The sequence below is a fragment of the Pristis pectinata genome, chromosome 26 (genome assembly GCF_009764475.1).
Source record: "Pristis pectinata isolate sPriPec2 chromosome 26, sPriPec2.1.pri, whole genome shotgun sequence".
Taxonomy (NCBI): domain Eukaryota; kingdom Metazoa; phylum Chordata; class Chondrichthyes; order Rhinopristiformes; family Pristidae; genus Pristis; species Pristis pectinata.
In genome coordinates this window covers 17,650,500-17,665,684 of record NC_067430.1, presented here as the reverse complement: position 1 = coordinate 17,665,684, position 15,185 = coordinate 17,650,500, and the positions used below count along the sequence as shown (strand labels likewise).

General features: G+C 39.8%; 1 protein-coding gene across 2 annotated transcripts in view; it reads right to left on the bottom strand.

Moving 5' to 3' along the window:
• The window catches only part of LOC127583280 (segment polarity protein dishevelled homolog DVL-1-like), a 121,319-nt gene that overhangs the window by 104,866 nt on the left and 1,268 nt on the right, over nucleotides 1–15,185 (bottom strand). The window lies entirely within an intron of this gene.

Here is a 15,185-nt window from a genome sequence, read left to right as displayed (position 1 = left end):
CAATACTGGTCTGTGTCATTACTGCTGTCTCAGATCCTTAACATTTGCTGTCTGACTATTCAGAAATCCTGATAGTTCAGCACATAGCTCAGAGGTGATGTTTCCTGCACTCCCCTGTAACACATCAGAACCTCATTTCCCATGCTCCCAAAACACATTGGGGACCTGGTTCCTGTACTCCCCCAAAACTCACCAGGGCCCCAGCTCCTGCACACTCTTGAAACTCACCAGATTCACTGAAAAAGTTATTACAATACTGTGTAACATCCAAAAAAGTGAATTAGAAGTGTGCTTGGGGAATAGCATCCAATAATCCAAAAAATTTGCCAGTCCAGCACCAATGTCCCAACTGTGCCAGATTATCAGAGTTTTACTGTACTTCTTCCTTTAGTATCTCTTTTGCCAGGCCTTCCTTAAGTTGCAGACTCTCCAGTTTCACAACAGCAATATAACCTCTTACAGAAATATCCATTCTCATCAGCAATGCAGTACATTTATTTCTTCTTACGATTATGCTGCAGAGTACAACATAAACTCACCTGGACTTGGAACATCAATAAAATAGATCTCTTTTATGATAGATATCTCCAAAAATTGAACTTATGCATGGTACAAGCAATATTACTAAGTAAACCTGAAAACTGAAACTTTAAAATAACAGCTGCACATAACACTAAAGATGAAAGCTGGCTACTTCAGGTGCACTTGTGCGGAAGTGCCATAGCATTCAGTACGAATGAATTGAAGAGGTCACGTTTGTCGGTGCTACCCAAGAAATCCGTCACAGTGGACGTCAACCTCCTTCTATCAAATGAAGAGTTTAAAAAGTCCAGGCCAAAAGCCATTGAGGTGTTTCCACAGTATCTTGATCGTTACTTGGATGGATGAAGGAATGTCGCAAAACTTTGAAAACATGGCAGTTGTTCAAAACTACAGGCAGCAAAGCTGACTGCAAAAACTATGAATTCAGCTTATTTCTCTGTGTAGCAGGGGAAAATATCAGCTCAAATTCTACTGAGCAGACACTTTGCAAATCAATCCAAGCAGAATCTGCCAAAAGCACAGTATGGTTTTAGATTTTTGACTTGAGGCAGGTCTGGGAAGAATGCTTGAAGAGGAATGCAGATTAGCATGCATTCTTCAGTGATTTGACCAAACCCTTAAAATTTTCAACAGTGCGAGTTTCTTAGCTTTTCTACATAAACTGGGCTGTCGATAAAGGTTGCATTAAACATGTATCTGTCCTGAACTACATGATGAGGCACATTCTCTTGGTGGCTCTTCTGAGATTCAACAGTTTCACATGCACTCCCTCCTCTCAATAATGAACATTTGCTGGGAGGACATGATAATTGACACTGAGGTCTCAAAATGCAATCTTAAGTGTAGTCTCCAGTGGGCCAGCATCAATGCTAAGGAATATGTGCAAATGACTCAGCACTAGCAGCATTTGACAATATTAACATGCAACAGTTTTGAGCAAAATCGACAAATTTTCTCCAGATTTCATGCGAAATGCAGTATCAGATATCATGGTAGCAGACTCCTAGAGCAGACCTTATGGTACAGGGTTGAGTCATAAGAGTCACGTGCATAGACATGGATATGTAGTAATATCATCTGCAATTAGCTATCAATTTTGTTGTATGTGAGCTGCTTGCAAAGTAATAGCTTGTTTTTCCTTTGATATTAAATTAAGGGATTTCAGAATAATCCACTGAATAGGAGATGTCCAGGGATACAACCAGGAACTTCATACTTCAACCTTTCATCTTTATTCCAAATCCAAGGGAACCCCCAGAATTAATAAGTCAGCACCTCTCAATTTGCTCTAAAAATTGAACAAATAGAACATCAAAATGCCTATTTCAAGGCATGAGATTATAAACTACTCAATATCGGTGGCTCAACTTTTTTGACTGTAAAACACCAACTAATCTAATCTACACAAATATTCTTTGTTTCGCTTGTTAAAGCACAATCCCAAAGCTTACTAAATAGAAGTGAAGTGGACACTGTGCAGGGAACAATTTTAAATGCAGCCCAGATAACCGTTACGACAGGGAACATCCAATTCAGTCCCACAACAGCAAACAAAAAACTGCAGCATAGCTCCACAAATTAACATTCAATTGATATTCTCAGGGGAAGGGGAATGGAAAGATCAGGTTAATGCGGCAAGAAATGTTTTCTGGGCATGACATGTAGAGCATCTGGATTGTGCCAAACCAGAAGTGACTGGAACCATCACTGGTTTATAAGTTATTTTACTCCCTGCATTATCCAATCAAGACAACCAGAAAGCTACTCCAAGAAGGGAGAAAGGGTGATCTAGTTTTTTTTAAAAATTAAAATCTTTTTCACCTCTCCAAGCTAGGCAGCTTTTCTTCATTTGAATGAAGTGAGCAGTTTAGAGGACTTCTGTTACTCATAACTTGGCCATACAGAATTGTGAAACTTGCTATGTTATTTTTCTGTCAAGTGTGTACAGGAGTGTCTGTCTCTACTGAAATAATTTTATCTTACTTTGCCAGAAACAAAAGTGATGGGAGTCATGGTGGGATAGGGAAGCGTTAAAAGTAGAGCAAGGCAATGAATCCATTTCTTTACCCTATTGATCTGAAAGACTCCAAATTTAAACTAAAGGCTGCTAGAATGCCTTAGAATCAGAATCAGGTTTATTATCACTGACATGAAATTTGTTGTTTTGCAGTAGCAGTACAGTACAAGACACAAAAATTACTATAAGTTACAAAAAATAAATAAGTGATACGAAAGAGGAATAACGAGGTAGTGTTCATACGTTCATGGACCATTCAGAAATCTGATGGTGGAGGGGAAGAAACTGTTCCTAAAACGTTGCGTGTGTGGGTCTTCAGGCTCCTGCACTTCCTCTCCAGTGGTAGTAATGCAAAGAGGGCATGTCTCGGATGGTGAGGATCCTTAATGATGGATGCCGCCTTCTTGAAGCACCGCCTCCTAAAGATGTCCTCGATGGTGGGGATGGTTCTGCCTGTGATGGAGCTGGCTGAATCTACAACCCTCTGCCAAATTTTCAGATAGTCTTTAAATATACAGATCCAAGCGGACCGACATCATCTGGGTCAGTTTGCTATCCTTCCTCAATCTCTACTATCACTTACATTTTAAACATTTCACAAGATAATCAGAGTTTGGAAAAGTATAAACTTGATTAAGAAGGCAACACCATGCTTGTTGCAATTCTGTTCTGCACTGCCATTTTAAAATGTACCTTTTTTTACCGTTACTGATAAAAGAGCATTTATTGCCAATTAAGCAGATGGTAGTGAGACTTCTTGAAGTCCTGCAGTTGTGATGGAGAGTTCATATCCAAAACATTAACCTGATTCCAATCATATGCCAATACAACTACCATGTAAACGTAGTTGTATTGGCAAGTTTACCTCCCTTTAACTCTGCCCCACAATTTGGGTTGCAGGTTTAATCCTTGTTCTGAAGTGTTCTGAGCCATTGTGATGCTGTGCAAAGTTTGGACCGTGACAACCAAGAGGAGCTGTACATCTCACTCGTGTTCCTTCAGGTAGATGTTTCTGGAGTGGAATTGGCAAACATTCATCCTCCTTATCCTATGCTCACGGATGTACACCAGCCACTAATTCAGCAATCTACAACTTAAAAATTTTCGTTTTTGTTTTCACAATTTTTCTATGACCTTTCCTCGCCCTATCAATGTATCTCTTCCAAACCTACAACCTTAACAATCTATCAACTAGCCTCTTGCATGTTCCCCATTTTCATCACTCCAGACAAACAGCATGCCTTCAGTTGCCTATTTCTTGCTTGTGCTTTAATACATTGCTTACTAATTGCTTTTTAAATAAGTCTTTGATCACTTCAGCTTTATCACTATAACTTGGCATCAGATTTTGTATGATAACTGTTGCCATGAAGTGCCTTTGGAAGTTTTTATTCCATTAAAGGCGATATACAAATGAAAGATGCTATTGCATCCCTTTGTCTTGGAGGAATAGGTTTTCAGCTGTCTGGACTGTGGTTGAAACTTTATTTGCTGGACACTTTACAAGCTGTTTCTGTGCACCATAAGGTACAGTCAGGCAGGAATGGTCAGTGAAAAAGTGGTATTAATCTACAAGAACAAACACTATGTGTACTTTTATAACTTGCAAAGGTGTAATATTTTGGTGAAGGACAAACTGTGATTCTTAGATTAATGCAAAGGTATAGAAAAGGTCTACATTAAGAATATGCAGCTGGAATTGAGGTAAAAGGTTACCTTAGAGTCACAGGGGTTAATTATAAAAGATACCCCATCTAGTTGAATAACCTGATGACTCTAGACTTATGCACAAATTATTACCGTTTGGGTAAAGTGTCAGAGAACACAGCAAATACATTCAGTAGATTTAAACCCCAATCAGACCACAAATCTCACTCAGGGCAGGATCAGGACCACACCTCAGCATCCCATCTCAAACCACCTGGCAAGATCAGAGAAGGCATGTGGAGTAGCATACCAAAGTTAAAGATAAATTCCTCATTGTTTCCATATTTTCCAATCAGGACTTTTCAACTTACATTAAATCTATAAGTAATTCTGTGGCTACAGTATTCAGATCCCTACCCACAGTCTTTCTATAAGAAGCTTTTCTCCATCTTGTTATTACAAAACAGCTTTTTATGAACTTGCACCATTTTTGTGCACACATTAATTTATAATGCCAGGGTAGTGCTCTTATTATCTCTGAAACATCACTTCACCCTTCTGTAAATCCTCCATTTTCAGTGAAATATTTCACCAAAATGGGTTTGCCTGATGAGTTTCACCAAAATGGGTTTCCCTAGCCACTCCACCTCTCCTGCACCAGCACACAGTCCTTCATAGTGGGATCCATTAATTACATTTTCATTCACAGGAAGCTGGTTCCAGTATTTTAACTGCAGGAGATGAATCTCAAACAAATAGAACACAGCTTCATTGTGAAAGTATTTGTGCCCTCTTCACCTTCACTTACTGCTCTCACTCCTTCAGTTTGAAACAACAGGAAAAAAATAAGAACGTGCTGGCAATACAGGGCTGTATGCAGTTAAGACACTGCATTAAAAGCACCAGTATTTGTATAAACATCAATGACAGTCGGCCCTACCATATCATCACCTTTTGACCTCTCTAATGTCTCTGGATTGTCATCTAGTAGCAGATGACCAGGAATGCCTTCCAACTACATATTGAGAAAATTACAGCTAATTTCTTCAGCCTGCACTACACTGTTTATTCCCAAACCATCAACTCTATCCTCTCCATAGCAACTGCCTGAAACTAAACCAGATTGTTTACAACTTGCATCATATTTGACACCTAAGTGAGCTACAGACCATAAATCCCCCCATCAATTACTTCCACCTCTGCAATATCATCCAGCTCATCTCCTACTGTAACTCCCAATCATGCCACTTCTTAAAACCTCTACATTGACTACCTTGTTTTAACTATCTGAACATCCTCCAGGCTAGCTTTACCCATTCTACTCTATGTAAACTGGAGGTTATCCAAACTCCCACAGACCATGTCCTTTGTTGCACCAGATCCTGCTTTTCCAATGCTTCCATGCTCACTATAATACCATCTCCCAGTTAGTAACATCTCGATTTTGAACGTTATATTCTCAATTTCAAATCCCTTCATCACTTTACCTCTTTAATTTTATTGTATTCCAGGTCTATACAGTATAAGATATCTGCGCTCTTATTCTGACCTCATGACCATTCCAGATTTTAATTACACTGATATGAGTGGCTATGCAATCAGCTGCCAAGTCACTAAGCTCTAGAAATCCCTCTCTAAACTCCTTCACTTTGGAAAGTGACAAAGGACTGAAGATGATGGAATCTGATAGGAGAGGAAGGTAGAGCATGGAATAAAGGGAGAGAGGTGGGGAGAGGAACCAGTAGGAGGAGTGTGCTGGTGATGGGCAGACAGACAGGGTGGGGGAGGGGAAAGAGATAGGGTGATGGGGGCCAGGTGGATCAGGGGAGAGAGAAAAGAGGCAGAGGGCTCCTCTTCTCCTATCAGATTCCACCATCTTCAGCCCTTTGTCACTCCCACCAATCACCTCCCAGCTTCTGACACCATTCCCACTCGCCCCCTTCCCTCATCTGCCTATCACCCCCTCATCACCTTGATCCACTTGTCACCTGCCAGCTCTTGCTCCACCCCTTCCTCTACCTTCTTATACTGGCTATCTTCCCTCTATGTTTCAGTCAAGATGAAGGGTCTCAACCCGAAATGTCAACTGTCATTTCCCTCCACAGATGCTGCCTGATCTGCTGAGTTCCTCCAGCGCTTTGTGTGTTGCTCCAGATTCCAGCATCTGCAGTCTCTCGTGTCTCCAAGTTAATAGTCAGTCCGCTTGAGTCAGCGAGTCCACCAACAGCCTCATTGCCTGACTGTGCCAATGAGGACAAATGCCAGAGAAAACCTACAAAACTCAGCATGATCTATTTTATCCTCCAATAATTAGGCCAGAGAGCGTTTGAAAATATAATACATAGGCACCTTTTCCTTGAGGATAACACACGGCCTCATACAGGGATTTACCAACACCATTAATAACTCAGATTCCATAGGCCAGAGAATTATTCTCAAGATAACATACAACTCACACGCACTTAAGATACTCAGGCCGCACAATGCGCAGGCAAGAGTGTTAAAGAGAAGACAATAGAGATCCAAAACAGTTTTCCAACAAAATAATAATGTATATTTTCTACAGATGTGATCTCTTCATAGCCATAAGGATACCAATTCCCACCAACTAGCTTCTCAAGTGAAAATAGCTATTCAAGCAAAAAGATGAGTATTGCAATCAGTGTGATACGTGGCACTGCCTATTTGATAACAAGTTCCAAATAAGTTACTGTGCAGCCCGAATGGGAACAGGCACTATATGTGGCATCACCTTATTCTCCACATTTTTATCCTTCCATATTATATATAATTTATACTTGCAGATGCCTCCCTTAGTTCCGCTGCAAATTCAGTTTATACATTATAAATCACAAACATTTTTGTCAGCCTCAAACTGTGCAATAGAAGCTCATGCCACTAACTGGAGGGCTAATCTTCATCATAGGGAGAAAAACAGTCACATGACATTAAGATTCATGGAAATATTTGTACTGAACCTCATCTACCCATCACCCCTTTTTTTATTCCTTTGGCTCAGTCTAGCAGCACCTCAAATTTTCAATTCCTATCCTTGTATTCAAATCATTCCCTAATATTGGCCTGGCCTCTCTCAGAAATCTCCTTCAGCTCACATTCCACATCCCTCCCATTCTGGCCACATCCATCCTCAATTTTAATCAACCCCTCATTAACTTCCATCCCTTTAACTGTCTATGCCTTAAGTGAAAGTAACCTCCCTGGAACTCTTCCACTCTGTTTCCTCCTTTAAGAATTTCCTCAAAAGCTACCTCTACTGATTGTGCTTTTGGTTGTAATCCTGCTATCTCCTTTGAAGGCTCTATGTAAAATATTATGTGATATCACTCCTGTTAACATCTTTGGGACATCTTGTTACATCAATAAGTTCAGCAACTTCCGTTTGGATAGCACCCTTGACAAAGTGACCCAAAGAACTGCACAGAAGCATTATCAAATAAAAATTGATACTGAGCCACATAGGGAGATGAGCAAAAGCTTGGCCATTGAGATCAATTTATAAATAGAACCAAAAACACAAAAACATGACCCTCAGCCCATCAATTCAACGCCAACCATCAACCACCCATTAATACTAATACTATACTAAACACATTTTTATCCTCTCCACATCCCTGAGGTCCCCTCAGATTCTACAATCCGTCTAGGGGAAATTTGCAGTGGCCATTTTAACCTACAGACCAGCACTTCTTTGGCGATGAGAAGGAACCAGAGCACCTGGAGGAAACCCACACGATTACAGGAAGAACGTGCGAATTCCACAGTTTCGGAAGTCAGGACTGAATCCAGGTCTCTGGCACTGTAAGGTGGCAGTTTTATTAGCTGTGCCTTCGTTAAAACAACATGGAAGGGAGCACAGGAACCTAATGAGCCTGGTGCCGAACAGGCATAATTTTTAAATAGATTTAAGAGCAGATTATTAATGTTTTAATATACTCAGATTTGAAGGAGGATCTTAAAAGGTACAAGGTCAAAGAGAACTCCAGGATTCATAAGCTTGTCAGCACTGCCACAAATGCTGGAAATTATATTTGGTATGACTTAAGACAGAAAGCGAGAATCAGCTAACTCAAAGGTTTCTAAGGCTGAAGGGTTTACAGAGATAAGAAGGAATTGTTACTGGACTCAGCCCCTCAGTGTCTAGTGGCAGCAGGACCTTCAACTGCACAGGCTATGGCTCACAGTGAGACCCCAGAAAAAGTGCATCACTTCCATTTCTTGGGAGCCACCTCGCAGTGAAGGCAGACATTGATGATAAACTTCATCAATGCATGAGCCAACTGACCTTGGTCTATTGAGGAAAAGGATATTTAAAGATCTAGAGTATTTGTGATAGTTTTTAAGGCTCCATTCATGCCACCTCTTTCATCTAATCTCAAAAGTCAGAGAAACACATGATCACAAGCCCTTCAGCCCAACACATCCATGCTGACCATCAACCACCCATCTATTCCTACATTAATCCTTTTCTTCATACTCCCCACATTAGAGTTAGAGTTGTGCAGCACAGTAATAGGCCTTTCCACGCAGACTATGATGCCTATCTCGGTTAATCCCATTTGCCCACATTAGGCCCATATCCCTTTATACTTTTCCGATCCAAGTGCCTGTCCAAATGCATTTTAAGCACTGTAAATGTATCTGCCACTACTACTTCCTCCAGCAACTCATTCCATATAACCAGCACCCTCTATATGAAAAACCTGCCCCCAGATCGCCTTTAAATTCCTCCCCTCAAACCTATGCACTGTAGTTTTCAACATTCCTACCCCAGGTAAGAGACACCAAGACATTTTATAAACCTCTATGAGGTCACCTCTCAGCATCCTTCATTCCAGTGTGAATAACCCAGCCTATCGAAGCTTTACCTAGGAGTAAAGCCCTCCATTCGAGACAATTTTCCTGGTGATGTTCTTCTGCACTTTTTCCTAATGCTACAGAGTCTATCAGCTCCTCTTAGATTTTACATCTCACTGACACACTCATCTCTCATTTTTCTTAACCCCAGTGAGTTTGGGTCATCCTGCTCACTTCCTCCTCTTAGGCAGCCCAGAAAATCCTATAAATCAGACTCCTACTGCCTTGAAGTCTATCATTCTCTTAAATATGGTGACTAAAACAGCACACACAATACTCCAGGAGCAGACTCAGTAAAGCCCTGCATAATCCCTGTACGAGTTCCTCCCTATTGTACTGCAGCTTCTTTGCAATAATGGTCAATATACTGTGACTTTCCAATTGCTTTCAGTACCTGGATATCAACTCTGAGGATTTTGGGTAACAACATACTTTGATCTATCCATACATCAACTTTCTAATCATTTAACAAATTCTATTCTTCCTGTCAAAAATGAATTCCTTGAAATTCCCACATTACACTCCACCTATCTTCCTGACCATTCCCTTACATCTACAGCTCTTACATCCTTTTCACAGATCAATTTTACATCCAACAATGTCAGCAACTCATTTGAGAATGCAGTTCTCTGCCCTTGGACCATGCCATTTCCTCCAGCGTGATTCTAGGTTCAATTTTTCATCTGGAGGCTCATTCCCAATCAACATGCAAGGTGAATGCAGTGCAGGACAACGTGCGAGCACATGACTGGTTCTATCCTGAATATGTTTCTTTACAGCCAGCAAGGCCCAGGTTCACAAGCTGTTAAAGCTCTTGATGGCTTGTGCAAAGTTATATGTTCTTAATCTAGTTTGTAAAAAAAAAATTCAGAATTATTTTGGCAAAGAAATTGCAATTCTAAACCCAAAATGAAAATCACTTCTATTGATAATCTGAGATTTTTGCCAGAAAATTCCCACATTAAGACAGATTAATAAATCACAAACAGTCTGGGCCACATAACCATATCCCACCATGAATCTTCAGGAGCATAGACATTGGGAACAAAGTATATCCATTTATTTATTTCTTCCTTCCTTATTTGCTTATCTAGCTTCCCTTCAATGCACCTGTTTTTAAGTGGTGATTCAGAAGGCTGTGACTTAAGTCCCAGTGATCTGCCCTATATTTCTTCCTCAACTAAACATAACTAAAAGTAAATATTATCAGCTCATTATTACTCTTGCTGTTTGTGAGAAATAGCCACCTGTAAATTGACAAATGTGTATCTTACATTGCAGCACTGACTACATTCCACAAGTACTACATTGGCTGCAAAGCTCCTGTGGCCTTGAAAGATGTTATCTAAATGCAAATCTTGTTGTAACTACTACATGCGGTGGTGACTCTCCAGGTTAAGACATTTCTACTGAATTCCCCATTAGATTTCTTAGAGACGGTCTAATATTTATGACCCCTGGTTTACATTATCCCCAAGGTGGACGTGGCTTCATCACATCTTCCCTATACAAACCATTCCATAGATCAGGAGAAAAGATGCCAGTAGAAAGAAAAGTCAAGATTTTTATTTTATTTAAGAGGTTTTCTGAGAGTGTGCGTCTATGTGAGTACATCTGTGCGACAAGTGATTTTGAATGTGAATGCCAAAGGTTTTCACAAACATTCAATTACAGTGATAGCCTGTGGACCTTACTAGAAGTCAAAGCCATTCTGTTATTGTATCCAATTGCCAGGTCAGCCCACGCACTGCACTATCTCATAACATTGTGAGTGAGTCAATAGAGTGATACAGTACAGAAACAGGCACTTTGGCTCACCGGATCTGTGCCAACCATCCATCTTACATCTATTCCATTATTTATGCCCAGACACCTGTAAATGTTGGGAGGCCATATAGCCATGCATAACTTCCTTCAGGCATACATCCTCCCAACCCAAAAATCATCCATTTATTCCTATTCTACATGTTAGCCAATCTACAACCCATCCCAACACATTATGCCCAATCCCATGTGCTCTTATTTTTTAAAATTAAAATAACCTCAGGTTGCACCTTGTTAAAAGCTACCTTAAAATCCAAAGACACCACATCCACTGGTTCCCCCTTATCAATTCTCCCAATTACAACCTCAAAAAGACTCTAGTAGATTTGAAAAACACAACAGCTCTCATGAGTCCATACCAATTCTACCATTATATGTCTAAACACCCTATTATCATTTCCTTAGCAAGAGATTCCAGCATTTTCTTCACTACAGCTGTGCTAGGGACCATCCTTGCAGAAGACTACACTCAGGGACAAGCTAGAAGAAAAATCATGGTCCAAGGGTAAGCAGACAGTAATCATGGAATACTGGAAAATCTGCCCCTTAGATTCAACTCCATTATACTTCGGGTGAAAAATATTCTGCCTGATTTTGATAGTTATGCCAAACTGACTCACTTTGACCTCATGCCCCTGGTTTTTGAAACTTTGCCACAGTGAGCAATTTCCCGGATATGCTGTATCAATTGAAAACTGTTAAAAGGATAAGAGTTTTGTAGCCTATGGAATAAGTAACAGAAGTGGATGGACAGGAAAACATGAAGTGCACATTGACTTGTTATCCCAGACATTCTCTCTTCTCCCCTCTCCCATCAGGCAGAAGATACAAAAGCCTGAAAGCATGTACCACCAGGCTCAAGGACAACTTCTATCCCACCATTATAAGACTACTGAATGGTTCCCATATGATAAGATGTCCTCTTGACCTTACAATCTACCTCGTTATGACCTTGCACCTTATTGTCTACCTGCACTGCACTTTCTCGGTAGTTGTGACACTATAGTCTGCATTCTGTATCGTTTTACCTTGTACTACCTCAATGCACTGTGTAATGAATTGATCTGTATGAACAGTGTGCAAGACAAGTTTTTACTGTACCTCAGTACAAGTGACAATAAACCTATTCCAATATTTGAGCATCATGGTCAATTCCAATTTCCAGCCTTAAGGAAACGTGTCGAGACCTTCAAGGTGATGCAAAAAGATTTGCTAAAATGCACCAAATACAAAGTACATCAGTTACATGGACATGCAAGTGAAACTGGGATTGTTTTCCTTATAGTAGGAAAAGTCACATTTATTTTATTTCAGGGTACCATACCATAAAGTAATGCATGGTAGCATATTGTTGAGTTATTGGACTGTCATCCAGAGACATGACCATTGATCTGGAGACATGAGATTGAATTCCATTGTGGCAATTGGGGAAATTTAAATCCAAGTAATCAAATTTGGAATTAAAAGGTAGTCTCAGTAATAGTGACAAAGAAATTACAGGATTGTTGTAAAAATTTATCTGGTTCACTATTCCTCTAAAGGAGGTAAATCTGCCCAATCTGGTCTGTACAACAGCTTTTTCCCCCAGGCTGTCAGGCTCCTGAATACCCTGGAGGCAGTCTCAGACAAATGCTGCGTCAAAAGTCCTGGTTTGCACAACAGTGCATAAGAACTTTGGCTGCTGCTGAACATGTTTATACACTTAGTGCAATACACTGAGTTCTGTATTCTGTTTGTCCAACTCGGTCTTGCACTAAGCTTGCACTAATTTTGTATCCTGTATATACCATTTTTTGCACGATTTGTGCTTGCACAATTTTTCTGTCTGTCTGTGTTTATTGTATGTCCTCTGTTGTGTGGGTCTGGGGGAAAACGACATTTCGTTCCTCCATGTGTTTTACAGCATATGGGTGAATGACAATAAAGTATAACTTGAACTATACTTGATTGCAGACTTTCAAAATAGAAGTACATTCCTTAAGCAAAGAAGACCAAGAGCACATTTAATAGTGCTTTTTAAATTTGTACAAGGGCCTCATGGAAGGTACTCCTTCTTTTGACTGCCTCTTGAGGATCAATAGATCTTGGCATTGCCAATGAAATCCACTCCTTGCAACTTGCTAAAAAAATAAGGATAAATTGTTTCCAATGGGAGAAAACACCTTTAAGATATTTGGCACAAAAGTCAGAGGCAACATGAAGTGTGCATGTAGATTCAATAAAGAGAAAAAATGTTGCACTTTATCATGCCATTGGGACACCAAAGCAATAAATAGAATTCACTTCTGTGAAGTAGTTTCATTGCTATGCATGCAAATTTGGGAGCCAGATTAAAAGGAAGTTTCTGTCCATACAAATAAATACCCTGTAAATGCACACAGATATTTTGTAAAATGGAATTTAAGTGATTTTAATGTACAAATTAGTCATGTTGCAAGAATTTTTTACTGCATAATAGTGCCATTACAGTCCAAATAATTCTAAATATAAAAAAGGTGTTGCCAAAGGTTCTGCTCTTGCTTATCCTCAAGGACATCCATGTTGAAAGAATGCCCTGAAATCTGCATGGGAGAAGTTCCTAGATGATTTTGCGTGTGCGTGTGCCTCTCAGTAACCTCTCAAAACACCTTGCCTGCAAAGAATGACTTTGAGGATCGATGATTAATGAACAGCAAGGAATCTAAAGGAAGCCAAATTAAAGGCAGCAAAGTTACATTTCTGGGCAGAAAAACAAAAGGCACTGAAGGTTGTGGGGAAAAATAGCAACCTGCAGTTCAAGTAGAACACCAAAAATTGAGAGGTCAGTTTACATAAATGGGCTTCAAAAGGTGGACTCGCAGAAAAGATGCAGTGATAAATTTATATAATACGCTGCCTAAGGCATTATAAGATTATGTGCAGTTTTGGGGTCTCATAATATAAAGGACATTGAAGTTATGGACATTATACATAGTGAGCTATAACTCAAGGGTTCTCTCAAGTCAGATGATGTGACTTTTAGTTCCACTCCAAAGACTCAAGCTCCTGGCCAACTTTAATTCCTTAGTTAATATCACTAGAAATAAATAACCTGCTGTTTGTCACACTGTGGAATCATACAGTGTGAAAACTGGATGTTACGATTCCTACATTACGACAGGGGTCCCACTTCAAAAGTACTTCAATGCTGGCTCCAAAGCTCTGCAAGAAGACAGCCATCAAAAGCATGTCTTTCCTCCCCCTTTAAAGTCATCAGATTGTGCCAGGGATGGGAAATTATGATCACGAGAAGGGATTTGAGATGCTAGGACTCCTCAAGCAAAGAAGACCAAGAGCACACATAATAGTGCTGTTGACATTTGTGCAAGGTTGTCATGGGATGTACTCCTTGTACTTGTAGACGCAGTAATGTGAGACATTACTTTAAGTTATGCGAGACATTACTTTAAGTTATGCACAAGGAAGATAAGAAAGATTCAGAAAATTTCTTTCACACCAAGTGTTGTTATAATGTGGAGTATCTTGCCACAAAAGAGATAACAATCACTGCTCCTCATGAGGAAAAAAATTGGATAAATATTAGAAGAGCAAGATAGATCAACAAAACAATGGGGCCAGTTTGAGGAATTTAGACCCTCAAGCCTGTATGCCATTAAGAGATTATAGCCAAGCTATGATCTAACCCCATGAATAAAGAAAATCATTATTGTACCAAATGAGGCCAATGGCTCCTGCAGCAGTTTTCCATGAAAGAAATCCAATTAGTTCCATTTCTTGGTTTTTTCCCCTATATATTTCTCCCTAAAGTATGTAGTCAATTTTCTTTCAAAAGGCATGATTGAACTTGCTTCTATCACTCACTTAGGCAGTGAAATCTAAATCATTGCTCCCAGCCAAGTGGGAAAGTGGTTCCTCAGGTCAGCATTGGTTTTATTGGCAATCATCTTAAATCTGTGTCTTCTTGTTCTCAATTATTCCATCAGTTATTTACCTTATAGTTATCCTTCAAGATTTTGAATAATTTTACTGAATCATTTCTCAAATTTCTTTGCTCCAATGAGAGCAATCCAAGCTTCTCCAATCTATCCACATAACTGAAGTCCCTTATTCCCAGGACTACTCTACTTAGTCTCTTCTGCACTTTCAGATCCTTTCAATAATGCAGTGACCAGAACAGACTCAATATTATGGTCACAGAGGTGCTTACTTTCAGACATTGACATTGATAAAGCCCAAGGTCTTGTACTTTTTATTTAATAAAATCACTTTCTCTACCTGCCCTGCCACTTTCAAAATCTGT